A 16,074-nucleotide genomic window follows, 5' to 3' on the forward strand; every position below is an offset into this window, starting at 1 on the left:
TTGTGTGTTGTGCATATGCAGGTGTGGATGGGATGGGAAAAGAGCTCAATATTCTCTAGGTAAAAGTTCATACCGAACAATCTTTTGATAGCCCAAGGGAACACACAATCACTTTAATAGCCAATATTTGAGGGGAACTTCTCACCTTTAATGGTATTTGTTTGTAGTTCTTACCTTATAATAGAGTTCATCTTCTTCCTAGATTATGAAAAGACTTGTCAATAATTAGAATTCTGGGAGCCTCTGAGGGCAGGTGGAACCCTCAGTGTGTGCTCTCTGTGCAGAATTTTATGGCTGTTACATCTCTTGTCTGGTACCAAGTGCCCCAGTTTGGTCCAAATGAAACGATTTTTATGCTGGAAAACCTACCAGCTACGAGCAAATGAGCCCCAGATTGCAGCTTCCAGATGGAGGCTAAGTTTCCTAGGACACTGAGGCCAAAAGAAGGACGTACATCTTTTGAGTTTTCAAAAGAATGTTACAGAGTTTTGTATGTGTGTGTTTGTGTCTGTGTGAGTGTGTTTTATAGACGTCCAGCTAGAGACATGTTGTGTTTGATGAAGTCCTGTTTCTTCAGTAGAGTCCATTTGCTATGTGGAAAGATGCAGAATTTAGAAAATTAATTCATGTCAATTAGCTGGATAACTGAATAATAATGGTTAAGCTATATTGATAGTTGGTGGATTTTTCGTCTGATCTGGCATTAATACTTTTGCTTACTCTCTGTGAACATTATAATATTAAGGAAAAGAAAATATTATTTTAAGATGAACTCTTTATTCTTATAAAGAAGCTGGGTAAGGATGTAGTACTCCAATCATTTGATGGCAAATAACTTTATATGAGAGGATGGAGGGGGAGAGGGAGAGAGATTTACAAATAAAAAATAAAAATTTTGTAGAGGATTATTTTGAAGGAGGGTAATCATTTTTCCCTGGACTATTAAAATGGAAATCTATTCTATTGCCAGGGATAAAAGTGTTTGTAAAATTGTGTCCTTGATAAACATGTTCACAACTGCATATATTTGCCTTTAAGTCAATTAATTTGTTGTTCAGGACTATGTTATCTGTTATTTCTACATAATTTCACTTAGGATCACAGATTCCTTTCTGGAATATACTAAGTGTCCTTTCTTAAGACAATTTTTTTCTTTGGAGTACTCTGATGGAAGTACTTCTGTGTGTATGTGAGCATTTTACTTTACTTTTATGAGTCTCGGTTTTCTAAAGTTCAAAACAAAGGAGGGCTGGCCTGGTGATGTAATGGTTAAGTTTGTGCCCTCTGCTTTGGTGGCCCATGGTTCATAGGTTGGGATCCCAGGCACGGACCTAGCCCTCCTTGTCAAGCCATGCTGTGGCAGCATCCCACACAAAATAGAAGAAGATTGACACAGATGTTAGCTCAGGACCAATCTTCCTCACACACGAAAAAGCAATGGGGTAGGCTACGTGATTTCTGAAGTAACATCACCTCTAAAACCTAAAGTTTCTCAATTTTGGCATTAAAACTCAACAATTTCTTCTTTTCTATAAACACATAAACAGAATTATTTGTTGAGTAGTTCTATTAGATTTTATGGAGCACTCACAGTGTGTGCTTAACACCGTACTATTCACTTCTGTGTTTCATCAACAACCTTCAGAAAGTTTCTATTGAAAGATTCCTAGATACTAAGACAGCAAAATTGGCGCATTTTTAGGTGATGTACTGTTGAGCGTTCAAAGGGGCAAAACCAACAACAATTCCAAAGCAGTCTAAAGTCCAAGGGATGGGAGCAGTAATATAGGTAGATGGAGACACAGTAAAACCCTGTCACTACATGGTAAGTGAGGTCCAGGAAATCCACTTGTGTGATCTGAGTTAGTTCCTGCTAGATAATAAAGCAATATTTTCTAGAATTATGTGACAAGGCATAAAAGTAAAGATAGTTCAAATCACACATTGAACTGAAGAAGTCCCAAATGATCTCGAGACATTTACCTCCACATCACCGCCTCAGCACAAGATAAAACTTTAATCCTATTTGGAATAGAGCAAAAGACAGGAGTAAGTCACCCACCGTGTGTATGTGTGTGTGTGTGTTTTTAATCTGCATCTATGGTTCATTTGAAATAGTTCTTTCGAGTGCGAGCGTTCTTTCTTGTATCAAATGAGTGAAGACTCAAAGTGGGGAGAGAAAAACCTGTCAGTTTGAAATTCACAGTTTGTCTTTCTATAACTAGACTAGGAGAAAAATGAAGAAGCCACTGGTAACAGGAGGAAGCAAGAGTCTTTTAGGGTCTGGCATTTGATGAGATAAATATTCAGTTATTGTACATTTCCATTATTTCCGTGGCAGAACGTATAGCAAAGACTTGGGAACACACATGCCTGAAGCCAGGTCCCTCTTATTCCATAACTAGGTTGCTTTCAGAGCTGTTGTTGCCACAGTAATTGGTGTTATTGACAGGAGAGTTATAAAGGGTTGTACTTTATGTCAGAGTGACCTAGTGGCAGTAGGATTTTAGACGATAAGGCCGTTCAGAATTTGTCCCTAGATGTGGGTATAGTTGAAGAATAAACCAACTTCCCAGACATGAGGACACCAACCAGAGGTAAACAGACTGCCACGTCCTGGCAAAGTGGGCTTATGTTCAAGTTGAATTTTGACCCCACCCATGAAATAGGGGTAAAGCAGAAAGACTTAAATCCTGGAAACAAGAAACGACACTGAGCCAAGTAAGATAGACAGGGCATCTCTCACCTGAGGTCAAGGTGACTAGAGGCAATGAGTTAACGACGCATGCAAGTGACATGGTTGCTGATGTCCAAGCTACAAGGTAGGTTTCATGAGAACGACTCTATTTTTCTACACAATTCTTGAACAAAACCTAAAGCCGACTTATTGCTCAATAAATACTTGCTGTTAAATGTATTCATTGATTGGAGAAATATTTATTGAAATTTTACTAAGTGCCAGGCAGTGTTCTAGATCTTAATGAGATAGCAGTGGACAGAACAAAGTCCCTGGTTATAAGGGAATTACATTCTGAGAGAAGAGTAAAGGAGAGATAACACAAAACAAATAGGTATGTATAAATATATATCACAGGTGGGTAATAATTTTTTACACTGTAAAACGAAACAAGGCAAAGGAGATAAAAACAGCAACCAGACAAGGCCACTTAAGTCAAATGACTTTTGAGCAGAGATGTGAGACACTGGAAGTGTACTGCTAGAGATGTGAGCCACATGGCCACCTGCGGGAAGAGAATTCTAGGCAGAGGGAACAACACATCTGATGTGTTCCGAGAAGAGGACAAGGCATCATGTAGTGACCAAGGCAAAGACTGGGGGGTTGTATGTTCAGACTGTAGTGGGCTGCCAGGTAAAGTAAAGTCTTAGAAGCTCTTGTGTTTTATTCTGAAGGAGAAAAAAATCGTTGAAGATTTTTGAGCAGATGTGCAACACGCCTTAAATGAACATTTTACAAGAATTACTCTGGTTTCTGTGTGTTGAATAGATGAGTGGGGCAAAGCTAGATGCAAGAAATGCAGAGAGAAAGCTTTTGCAATAATTCAGGTGAGAGAGGATGATGGTTTGGACTAAGGTAGTGGCAGTAAAGGTGGTGTAAAATGATCAAATTATGGGCATTATTAGAATTTTATAATTAATGAGATGTAAGTGTTGAGTAAGAGAGAGGAACTGAGGATGGTTATCGAGTTTGCTTTGTCGTTGTTGATGTTGTGTTTTGCTTTTTTCTGAACAACTAGAATGATGTTTCCGCTAAATGATCTGGTAAAGACTAGAAGAGGAGTAAGTTTAGGTGAAATGGTGGGGGAATAGGAACTCAGCTTTGGTATGCCAATTTTGTGAGCCCTTTTGGATATCCAAGCAGAGAATTCTGTGTAGACAGTTGGATCCAAGATTTATAGTAGAGTTCAAAGCTGGAGGTATAAATATGAGAGTCATATTCTATAGATTTCACAGTCATGAACCTAGTTGAGGATACCTAGGACCTAAAATAAGATGGAGATGATAAAAGCACCCATGATTGTTCCTTCAGGCACCTAATTGCTTACGTAATAGGAACAGTAGAAGAATCTAGTAAGAATAGCCAGCAAGAGAAGAACCACAAAGGAGAGTGACTCTTTAGAGTGAAGTGACAAAAGTGATTAAAGAAGAGAGAGAGATTTTACTGATAGAGCAAATATGTTGAAGCATGAGAATTGACCAATGCCTTTTACCACGTCGGTGTTGTTGACAAGAACAGCTTCAGTGGAGTGCAGAGAGTAAAACCCAGTGGGATTATCTTCACGAGAAAGTGGGAAGAAAGGAATTGAAACAGAATATAGAGAACTATTTTGAGGACTTCTGAGGTTAAAAAAAATTCAAAAATATGGAGAGTAGTTGAAGGGGGAAGTGGGGTCTATGGAAGTTTTGTTTTCCTATTTTCATCCTTTAAGAAGAGAGAAAACTGGATTATTTAAAATGTTGATATGAATGATTACAATAGAAGGGGAAACATTAATGAATTAGGAGAGGGAAGGAAAAATTACTGTGATTATGTCCTTGAGTAGGTGGGAAGGGACGGGATCTAAAGATAGGAGCACAGATTACCCAACCTTTGTAGGAGAAGGAATGCCACAATATATAGATTGAATGAATGATGAATGAATGAATGATGGATCTCGCATGAAAAGGCCCCAAACCTGGCTGATCCTATACTAAACTCCATTTCATTATTGTGTCCACAGCTGTTACATGTGCTAGGAATGGAAAGATGTAGTGTGTGTCTTGCTATCAATAACTCTTCCCACTCTTTCCTACACTCCTTCCCCCAAATATTTTTCTGAAATCCTAATTTAAAGTGCAAATATCTTTAGAAGGGACAAAATCCTAGTAAAGCCTCCTCAATTGGTGAGATTTCTCTGATGTCTTTCTTTCCCAAAAGTAGAGCCCATGTACAGTGTGAAGACGTAGAAGTCTCTGGATGTTGTTGGGAGTGGGGTTGGAGAGAGAAAAGTGAAAGGAGCCACAAATGATTGGACAAAAGGAAGAGGAGACCAAAGGCCTTGCACGACATTATGACAAGACGGGCAATGGATATCTCAAGTTATCCTGTCTCAGTATCCATTGTAATGTCCAAATTCAATTTTATTTTATTCATATGGTGACCACTATCCTGGGATTCTGACAATTAAAAATATAATAGTCTTACATATTATGGAAACCTTTACAGTACGTTTTTAGAATTACTTCAACTTTCCTACTAGAAAACATATTTTTAGCATTTTTGAAAACTCCATAGCAAGAATCTGGTCTCACAGGCATTTTGGGGTTCCAAGGACAGGGACAAAAGCAAAATATCCACATCTAAATTTCACACATATTTTAATATACAATTTATGTCAAATTGTACAGAAAATTCAACATGATGTTAATGAACACAGTCTAATCTATTAAAATTCTTTATCATATCTGCTGAATGCCTTCTTTAATATATACTATGATTTAATATATAGAATGTAAATGCTAAAAATCTAAAGATGGGGCATGTTTGACCTTGAAAAGGCATTGATGATAATTCTCTGTGAAATATGCCAGTTGCAATTTCAGAAATGTGCAGACTGCCAAAGATTGCTTAAAAAATGGAAATAGGATTTTGTATGATTGACCTTCTGGATCACATATGTGCTGAAATGCCTTTGTGCTGAAGCTAGGAAGCTTAAAACACTGAGTTCTTAGAAAAAAAATACCCTCATCACTTTCTCAGTGTTCTAAGTCATTCAGGCTTCTTGAGCCCGATTATTTATTTTTAAACGAACTTGAGCCCTTTGTCACTACAAACTTTCTTGTGCGTTCACTTCCATTTCTCAACTGGGATTTTACTGACGAGGCTTACTAGGTGAAAAATGCTAAATAATAAAAAGTGATATTGTTAGTGCTTTTCTTAACAACTCCAAATAACATTTGGGGAGAAAGAAAGGAAGAGAAAGACTTAAAGGAGAAAAGTTAATGGAGAATGAAAAAATTATTTCAGTAGCTCATCGTTTCTGCTATTTTAAATCCTAATGGTTTTGTGCAGGCACTGTTAAATGAGATTTACTTTTTATTAAAAAGCCTATAAGAAAACAAACAGCCAAAACCTACAGCTTCAAACAAGTGAGCTCAATCTAGATAGGTCATAAAACCCTAGTTTGGTGTGTGGGGTGGTGAAAAGGGATGTTTAGGAAACGGCAACGATAGGTGTGTTGAATCATTAATGCAGTGCAAGCACCAGCCATTAAGAAGGCGACTACCAATGAGAACAGTGTCCGGCCACAAACAACCTGTAAGGCAGCACCTGCGTGTGCTCGTAACCATACGGCCTGTTTTGAAAGTTCACTACATACAGGTAACACCTTGTTTGGGACATCAAGTCAGGATATTCACTAACGAAGATGGACAATTAAAAGACCATCTGGTATACCAAAAGCACACTTAGGTTTGAGACTTCCCTTCCAGTAAATTTTTCTTTCTGGATTCTGGAACTGGTCCCTGCACTGTCTAATTTTACTGTTAGCACAGTATTTCGAAAACAGAATAAGAAATATCCCTTAAACAAAAAGAAACAAGAAAATTTGTTCCCAGTACATGTCTTTCTGAGTATGTTTTCTATTATAGGAAGAGGTTGGATTTTTTTTTTTTCTAATGAAACAAATGCTACATTAGCGAAATTTTCCCAAACATTGCAAGTCTGGAAGACAGCTCTTAACTGTAGCAAAGTGGCTCTGACACAAAGGACGACTTAGGCTGATTAGGAAAGTCTCTATTCCCAGTGGATTCCCTCAAGGGATCTATATGAGGTTATATTTCCTCTTTAAAAGTGACAGTCAGAAATGGAATTAGATTACTCACAGCTCCTTTAAAAAACGCATGCAATTGTATTTTAGTATATATACTTGGAAACTATATTTGAAGGTTTTGATATTTCTGTTAGTTAAAGAGGAACAAAGGACCATTAAACTCCATCCTTTAGACCAGAGAGAAAAAGAAAGTAAAAATAAAAATAAAGCATTTGCTTTTCCTTCACTGAAACATTGCTACCTAAAAGACAAATAATTACAATACCAAAGTTTCAAATTGGTTAATATTTTAAATGATTATCCAAAGACATAGTTACAGAAAGCTCTTATTAGATAAATGTTAACACTTACATAAATCCTCTTTAGATAGTTATGGCTTCTGGAATCATACTCGTGATTTGTGGAAGAAGACATCATGGAAATAGCATTTATTGAAGTGCATTTTAGTGAATGATACATCCATTCAGTACAGCAGGAATAGCTACTTCGGTCACAAACAGATAGTCTCATTGGGCTTATTTGAACTGGAAACGTAGCAAAATGAAATATCCTCTTTGCATATCAAAACAGATGTCGAAGTACCATCGCTCAGGTGAAGTGAGGACAGTTAAATGAACCAGGGTTCAGAAACAAACACAACTGTGTCAACTTTTAAAAATACTCTACAGCTCGTCTTAGAATATTTAGAAACAGTCTATGAACAGCTATCGCTTCTATGGTTAGAGCATAGGAAACAAACCCCAAAAGCCCTCAGCCATACTCCCATCTAGAATGAAACGCAAATCTGTAGCTTGTCAGGGTTTTGCTGGAATGAATCAGCTGATCTGATCTGATGTGAATTTCTGACCTAATTTTGCTGTAGGACTCGGTGCTCAGGCAGAGAAAACAAGGTTAATGTGTTGATAAGGGGCGAGATTAAACAGCAGACAGTATCTTAATAACCCTCTCTAATTTCAGCTTCCTTTTGCGTTTGTGATTAATTCCAATCACTTTTCTATTAATCATTTTAGAGGACCACAAGCTGCTTTGCTTGTTTTTATGTTAAAATTGTGCACCCAGATTTTCTTTTTTTCAAAGCTAAACAAGATGTCCAGACGTTGGGGTAATCTTGGCTACAATGTCAAATGCAGAGGGAGATTTTTATTCATAGAACCCTACGATTAGAAGAGAGAATTCAATAATTCGCCTTGTCCATCCCTCGCTGACTGCTCTTTATTGAGCCAGAAGCCAAATTTACAAGGCTGATCCTAAATGAATTGATTTATTAAAAGTGTTCTATTTTCTTTCCAGCGCTCGTGGGGAGAGTTAATATTAATGAGCATATATCTAAGGACACCACTTATGCTCATTAATATTAACTTTCCCCACTTAGCCTAAGGACATCACATTTGTCCATTTTGGCTGTTGTGCCAGTTCACTTTGTAAGTCAAAATGGTGTCTGTCCCGCTGGCCTACAGTTTTCAGTAAGGGTTACCACAGTCTTAAGATGATTAATACATACTTTAGCGTTCAGCTACTCACCATTCACATTGCACCCACATAGAGGCGATTTTATGTTTTTCATTCAATCACCTGCCAGGACAGATTAGAGGCCACATAAAGAGGACTCTTTAAGGGTTCATTTTAGGGTAAGCTTCCTTCTTCTCACATACCTTTCTGAGAGCTATTTATACTTTTGGTTGTTTCAACTTTAACTATATCCTGGACTTAGCGCTGACTTCATATTTTACGAATGCCAGTGTCTGTTCCATATCTGAAATAAATAGACAGATGTCGGCAAGAGGAGGGGCTTTTCAGAACATAACCCCATATGGGCCAGTCAGTCGGCATGAGAATTAAGCTCTTCTAATGCTGAGGAAATTTCAGTGAAGGGTAGACCTTCCAAACAGCCAAATCTGTGGCATCCTGAACAATTGAAAAGAATCCCGTTGGAAAATTTAAGGTAATCGTTCTTTTAGAAGTCGTGTTAAATATTTATAATGGTTACAGATTAATTGGGCAATAGTTTTTAGTCTAGGCGGTTTCTTATACTCTTCAGGCTATCGGAGGATATTCTCAATCTTTAACTAAACATGGCCGTTGTGAAATGTTCAAAGACCCAGATAAGGGAATGGAATTATTATGGAGCAAGGCTATGAATCAGGGGATTTTTTAACTACCAAAAATGCAATATGGCTTAGAGAACGTGTCTAATGTAACAGATGAAACTGCTAGAGTGGAGACTGAGCATGTTAATAAAATAGCTCCAAGGCTTCTGTCCAACTTTGAGGTAGCCAGAAGAAAACGTCTTCATTATAAATTTATGGGTCACCTTGAAATTAATTTTAATCATGAATTGAGGAGAAGGAAAATCAGGTCCCCTCCAAAAGTGAATCTCTGCTCAAAACACATGCCTCTAGTTAAAAGTTATTCTCAATAAATTTCTTATTTGGAGATACATGGCAGAATATTCATGTTCGTGCTAGAATATAAATGTAACTAGCCTGCCAGGAAGCAAGGGAAAAACGTCTTTTTTTTTTTTAAGAAAAGCATTTCCAATAAAATATTTAAGGGAGATGCTTTAAAAAGAAAAAGGCCAACATTTAAAATCCATTATTTTAATTAGTAAATTGCATTTTAGTCTTTGATCTGGGGTTAAGTATACCATTCTGCAAATCCTGATGTTTGAATAAGAAGTGAGGGGGTTCAGCAACGGAGAAGAGCGTTACCAAGGAGACTTCTTAATTTCCTATTAGACTGATGTTTGTGTGTGTTGCATAGCTATTTTGTTTCTATGTGAAGATTTCCATTAAGCATTTATTGAATGTCTATTATATATCAGCTATTGTTTTAGGTGCTTGGGATAAAGCAATGAACAAAATAGTAAAGAGATTGTCCTCATGGGATTTACGATCTGGTGGGGGTAGGGTGAGGAGACAGACAACAAACAGATAAGTATAGAGTAAGTTAAAATGTGATGAGTTCTATGAAGAAAACTGAATCGGGGCACCGAGGGTCAGTGGTGTGCAATTTTACATAGGTTGGTCAAGGAAAGGCTCACTGAGGCTGTCAAATTGTAGTAAAGACCTGAAGTAAGAGAGAGACTAAGCCATGCAAATCTCCAGGGCAACAGATTTCCAAGAAGAAGGAGCATATAGAGAAGAGGTGATAGTGGGAGCATCCCCGCTATGTTGGAGAAACTGCATGGAGATCAGTGTGTCTGCAACAGAGCAAGTGAGGTGGACAGGGTTAGAAGATCAGGTCAGAACTAGTAAGGTCAGATCTTATCAGGACATGGAGCTCACTGTCAGGACATTGCCTGTCACTCACTTGAGACGAGATGAGACATCGGTTGTGGTGTTTTGAAAGGAAGAATGCCGTCATCTGACTTCTGTAATGAAAATGAGGATCATTCTGGCTGCTACATGGAGCAGCAAAAGCAGAAGCAGGAACCTCAGTTGGGAGGCTGTAAAAGCAATCGTGAGGAGGGAAGATGGTGGCGCGAACCAGAGTTCATGGACAGGGAAATGTGATGGAATTCGAGATGCATTTTGAAAGCAGAGTTGACGGAATTTGGTGACAGATTGGATGTGGGGTGTGAGAGCAAGATAAAAGCATAGCATTCCCACTAACTGGGTTGGGGAAGGCCGCGGAAGAAGGGTTTGGGTGAGAAAGGCTTTGGATCTATTAATTTTGAGATGTCTAGTAGGCTTCGAATGATTTGTTATTTGTAAGAATTTCACGTTTCATCTTTGATAATTTATAGGTAAGAGATTGAGTAATTTTACAGAAATTTGAAATACTTTTATAAAACTTATACACCAACACATTTAAGTTTGAAGAAAGAGTTTTAAAAAACGTTTGTCCAGGGACGGGCCTAGTGGCGCAGCGGTTAAGTTCGCACATTCCCCTTCTTGGCGGCCCGGGGGTCACCAGTTCGGATCCCGAGTGCGGACACGGCACTGCTTGGCAAAAGCCATGCTGTGGTAGGCGTCCCACCTATAAAGCAGAGGAAGATGGGCATGGATGTTAGCTCAGGGCCAGTCTTCCTCAGCAAAAATAGGAGGATTGGCAGTATTTAGCTCAGGGTTAATCTTCCTCAAAAAAAAAAAAGTTTGTCCAGAGGAGAGCAAGCATGGAGATTAACCCAAGCGGATGAACAATTGCCTGCAGGTCTCTGCCTTTGTACAGAGTTAGTGGAGTTAGTGATCTTGATTCTAAGAGCTACATGATCCACACTCTCATGTGCCTTCTAGTTTAGGGCAGAGATAATAGTCTTAGTCCTAAAATGTAAGAAGCAAGATAAAAGGCAGATGTAGGACTGCAGAATACTTGACATTCTTGAAAAGAAAAAATGCTCTGACAACGGGTAGATTCAATCCTTAGCGTTGATAACGTTTACCTCTGGGCTTTTTGCAATGATGGAGATATTGATAACTAGTTTGTTAATTGTTGCATATTGGGCACTTTTTCTGTTCTTGAGTATTTCAATAAACCTGTAGATTATTACCCCACTGTAAGATGGAAATTTGGAGTAACAATGTGTGTGTGGATAGTGGGAGGGTAACTGAGTAGTGGGGAAGTCTTATTTCCTGGATAAAAATAAAAGGTGGAATTTCTTTCATTTCCTAGCTTTAGTGAGACCTGTAAAAAGCTCCTTAACTCTTAAAGTTAAGTTTACTCGTTTGTTAATTAGCAATGATTTTTTTGGTGCATTGTTACGAGAAATAAAGATACAATACACATGGAGCAACTAGTGGTGGAGCCAACACATTGTAGCTGCTTAGAATTGATATCTGCTATTACTTTGAATATTATTATTACTATGCTTGCTTTTACTCCAGTATTACCTTCATCATCATCACATAATATGGTTACATTAATAATGAAAAATGGCACAATGTCCAAAAAGTTTTTACCTCCGTTCAGGGTAGAAACCAACACAGGGAAAGAAATAGGATTGTTTGCTTTGAGCATTTGCAAATGGCATGTGTACCCAGACCCCAAATGTGAATTTCCTACTTTACCATTTTGTTTCATCTTCTCCGTGTACACATAGTTTTGTTCTTTCTCCTAAAATAGTTAAAATTACATGAGGGCTGAAAGAATTTTGGCAAGTGAATAGATTCAAAAGGATGCAATAATTGGTAGTTTGGGTCTTTATTATTAAATTGGCTTCCAAGAGCAGAGAAACTGTCTCCTGTGCACAGTAGGTTTTGAAACATTTGTCAACTCAGATTGCATTGCACTTACTCGGTACACAGACATTGGTTTTCCCAAGGGTATAGTAAATAAGCTGGCATAGCATGTGATATTTTAAATGTAATTCAATAATGAATTTCCAGATATTTTCAGGGAACTACTTTGAAAGTTTTCCTTCTTGGCATATGAGCTGCTAAATTTTTACTCTTTGCATGGAAATGCATATTTTCTGTGAAACTGCTATAACATTTAGGCTAAAGCTAAACAGAGAAAGAAATAATGAATCATGACGATAAAATGACTACTTTATATCAACAAGAGCAAACCAACTAAAACGATTTTTTTAAGGAAAAATGTTTTGTTGTTTGATTTCTTTTCTTTTCTGGAGATTACTGTATTTGCAATATTGCAGTACAAATGCTGCTCAATGGTTTCAGCTTCATATTGGTTTGAGTATTTTGGGAGAGGCCGGCCCAATGATAGCCTCTAACTGCCTTTTGCATAGGAAAGAGCTCTTCCTTCTTTCATACCAGTTGAAGCAGTAATTCTAACTCTGACCTATCCAGCTCTTTTTCAAAGGGAACCAGAATTGCGTAAAGAAACCTGAACCTTTAGGAATTTTCCCAGAGGGATTCTTAACCTCCTAGGATGCTTGTTTGATTGTCACATGTAATTTAAAAAATTGCTCAGATGCCTGTTGTAATACACAACTGAAATAGTATCTGTTTTGGCGATGAGTGATGCAACAGGACTAGAAATCACTTGTCAAGCAAGTTATTTTATAGATCATTTTTAAGGAAACATTATTCTTTCAGCAGCTGGTATTTTATTTTATTTTGGGGAGAGACGACATTTTGTGATTTACCAAAAATTGAATAGTAATGGAAAAATCTTTTAAAAAGATAATGGGAAAATATCTTTAAAATGATCAGAGTATATATGAACTCTTCTCTCAGGAGAAAAGGGATGATTTCATTTTTTTACCCTCCTCCCACACCAGCTATGAAATTATATAGTAGGAAATGTTTGATCAGGGTAAGACTAGAGTCAGAAATAATTTACCCTTATGTCACCTTTAAAATGTTTTAGAAAATACTCATTGTAATTAATGTAAGTTATTCTCTTCTGCCTAGTGGCCTCTGGATAATGAAACAAATGGTTAAGAGGTGGGTAGTTTGTGACTTTTCTCTGGATTTTTACTGAGTTTGTTTGAAGCCCTGAAACCTCAGCAACTCCCAACTCTCAGCAGATCAATACAAATAACATATCTTATTTAGAAAGAAATCCCATGTGCTTTATAACCCCTGTTAGTATAGACACATTCATTTCTAGAAATTAGTCCTTTCAAATGTCAACTTTGTTCTTAGATTCTTTCCTTTTTTCCTATAATTTTACTTTTATTTCTTCTTGGTAACATCTTAGGATTTTACTTCTTTTTCTTCGTTTCTGTGTTTTATAATACATTTCGATTCCAATCTGGTTTGCGTGTGTTTTCTCTGTTCCATTTGTGCACAATTATTTAAAAAGCCTAGATATTTCAAATAAAAAGAGAGGAGAGAAACACATTTTCAAAACCTAGTACATGGTTCAACAGATTACATAGGATAAAGAGACATGGGGGAAGGGGACAGAAAATGACTGCCCAGTAAAAGCCTTTTTAGCAAATCATACTGAATCTCATTAATAAAGAATACATCCACTAAAGCTGTACAATCAATCTGCTATGTGCATTAGTGATGTCTAGTCCAATTCAGGTAGATAAATTGTTCCCTAAGTGTTGGTCGGCTGCCACTCAAATCACAATACCAACAACACACGCCATGCTGAATTTCTCCTGACTCATGAAGAAATTTTTTCACAGGGTTAGATGGGTCTAAACAGGTAAAGGCGAAGGCTGATGTCTGTCTGAATGAACAGCACCACCAACAACCAGCAGAAAAGGATAGATCACTGGAGAGAGAAGCGATAGACAAGGGCGCTGGGAAACTGTCTACCAAAAATAAACCGGCAGGAAGTAATGCAACTAAACACCATTGCCAAAAGTGTCAGCTAAAAATACAACAGGAAAAGTGTAGTCAATACAGACCTCGCACAGTCAGATGAGAGCATTACTATAGTGTAGAGAGATCCATCATGGGAAAGCAGGCATGAGACACGGAGGATAAAAGAGAACAGGACGCAGAGTAACTAAATACTTCCATGAATATTTTAATTATGGCATCTTAGTCCGGTTTCTACCCATGAACAAGTCTATCTAATGATGGATACCATGACTAATATCCTTCCCTATGGCTAGCTGTCAGAAGCATTCATTATTATAAACAGACACTTTTTAAAGACCCAATATAATATGCTCTTGTGAAACTCTTTGGTTTGAATCAACACCACATAATTTTTCTAAGAAGTCCATCGGTTTCACATATGACCTGAAAATAAAAGCAAGTGCTTTTGAACCTATGGTGGAAGGGAAAGTATTCTATCACTTCTTACAAGATTAAAAGTCTCCAAGGAGATATCGTGCGTGGAAGCGAGCATTTTGAAATGAGGTGGAAACACTAAGCCTGTGCTGTTATGTGATTGCATTAAAGGGGAGGAATGAAAGATTAGGGTGGGATTGGGTTTTAGGAAGGAATGCGCTTGTGGATTTGTCATTAATGCAGTGACCCTATCTGCCCAGCCTTTCCCTTTCAATGTGACTTAGAATTCTAAAAAGAAGTCGGCTTAAGGGTGTCAACACAGTTCCCTGTGTAAGTTGCCTTCAGCAAAGAACCTCTATCTTTAATTTAACACAGTTGGCAATCTTGGTTTGAGACAGACTGTGATTTAGTTAACATGAAAGCAGGATGACCCCTGTCACCCCAGAGTTGAATGAGGAGCTCAGTGCAGGCTTGATGGCATATATGAACTATTGCAGGAACGACAACGTGGCAACAAAATGAAATGACCTCGGTGAACATGTGGAGGAAGGGACAAATCCCTCCTATCGTGGCCTGATCTTCTCCTAGACGAAAGTATGCGTGTTTGTTTTATAATGACGTGCTTTAGTAACGCATGTGTGTTATATTATCTGAGTCACACAGGTAAAACCTCGTTTTAATGAACAGGCTCAGAATGATCAACCTGTTGACATAAAACTATCTGCATGTGCCAGCCAACAGGTCTTGTTAGTTCCTGATAAGGATGCAACATACTGCGGCAGACAAGAAATAGCGTGCAGTAGAAACATTCACTACTTTTTTTTTTTTTTCCTTTTTCTCCCCAAAGCCCCCCGATACATAGTTGTATATTCTTCGTTGTGGATCCTTCTAGTTGTGGCATATGGGACGCTGCCTCAACATGGTTTGATGAGCAGTGCCATGTCCACGCCCAGGATTCGAACCAACGAAACACTGGGCTGCCTGCAGAGGAGCGCACGAACTTAACCACTCGGCCACGGGGTCAGCCCCTAAACATTCACTACTTTTAACTTCTGGAGCAGTCAATTTTGTTAATAAAAACTTCATCCTTTTACTACATGAATCATGAAGATATTATCAATGGTGGAAATGAGTGATATTTTTACAAAATTTTCTAAGATAAAGATTGGGAAACATTTTATTCTTCATGTGGACAATGCAGTCACTAAGATCCTTGATGAAATGCAATGTCATTCATTTAAGATCAGACCTGATAAATCTCAAAGAAAACATCTTATTTAATTCTTGTTTACATTCCTGCCTGAATTTTGGAGAAAAAGGGAGTTTCACTTCTTTTAAGTTCATTAAAATAGATTTAAAGATGAACTAAGAAAACGTTATTTTGTCTTAAAAATGATAGTGGGACAACGAATTAATTCAAGTTTTCATCATATTACTTTTCTCCTCAGGTGTAAGTACTTCAAATAAATCAAACGTCCTCTTTGCACACCTTCTCTAAATGTTCTCCAGCCTCAATTTGTATTATTCAAACCCTAATTATCGTCTCTGGGTAAAATAAATAACCACATAAATAATACAGCCCATACTCATATATACTGTGGGAAGAATCTTCCATTGTATGTGGCTTGTAAATTAGGATAGAAATT

The 16,074-nt window shown here is 37.7% G+C and overlaps 1 protein-coding gene across 7 annotated transcripts in view; it reads left to right on the forward strand.

Annotated features, from left to right (window-relative positions):
- NYAP2 (neuronal tyrosine-phosphorylated phosphoinositide-3-kinase adaptor 2) overlaps positions 1-16,074 on the forward strand; it is a 257,163-nt gene that overhangs the window by 9,927 nt on the left and 231,162 nt on the right. The gene's annotated exons all lie outside the window — the stretch shown is intronic.

This window comes from Equus caballus, chromosome 6 (assembly GCF_041296265.1).
Source record: "Equus caballus isolate H_3958 breed thoroughbred chromosome 6, TB-T2T, whole genome shotgun sequence".
NCBI classification, from domain to species: Eukaryota; Metazoa; Chordata; class Mammalia; order Perissodactyla; family Equidae; genus Equus; species Equus caballus.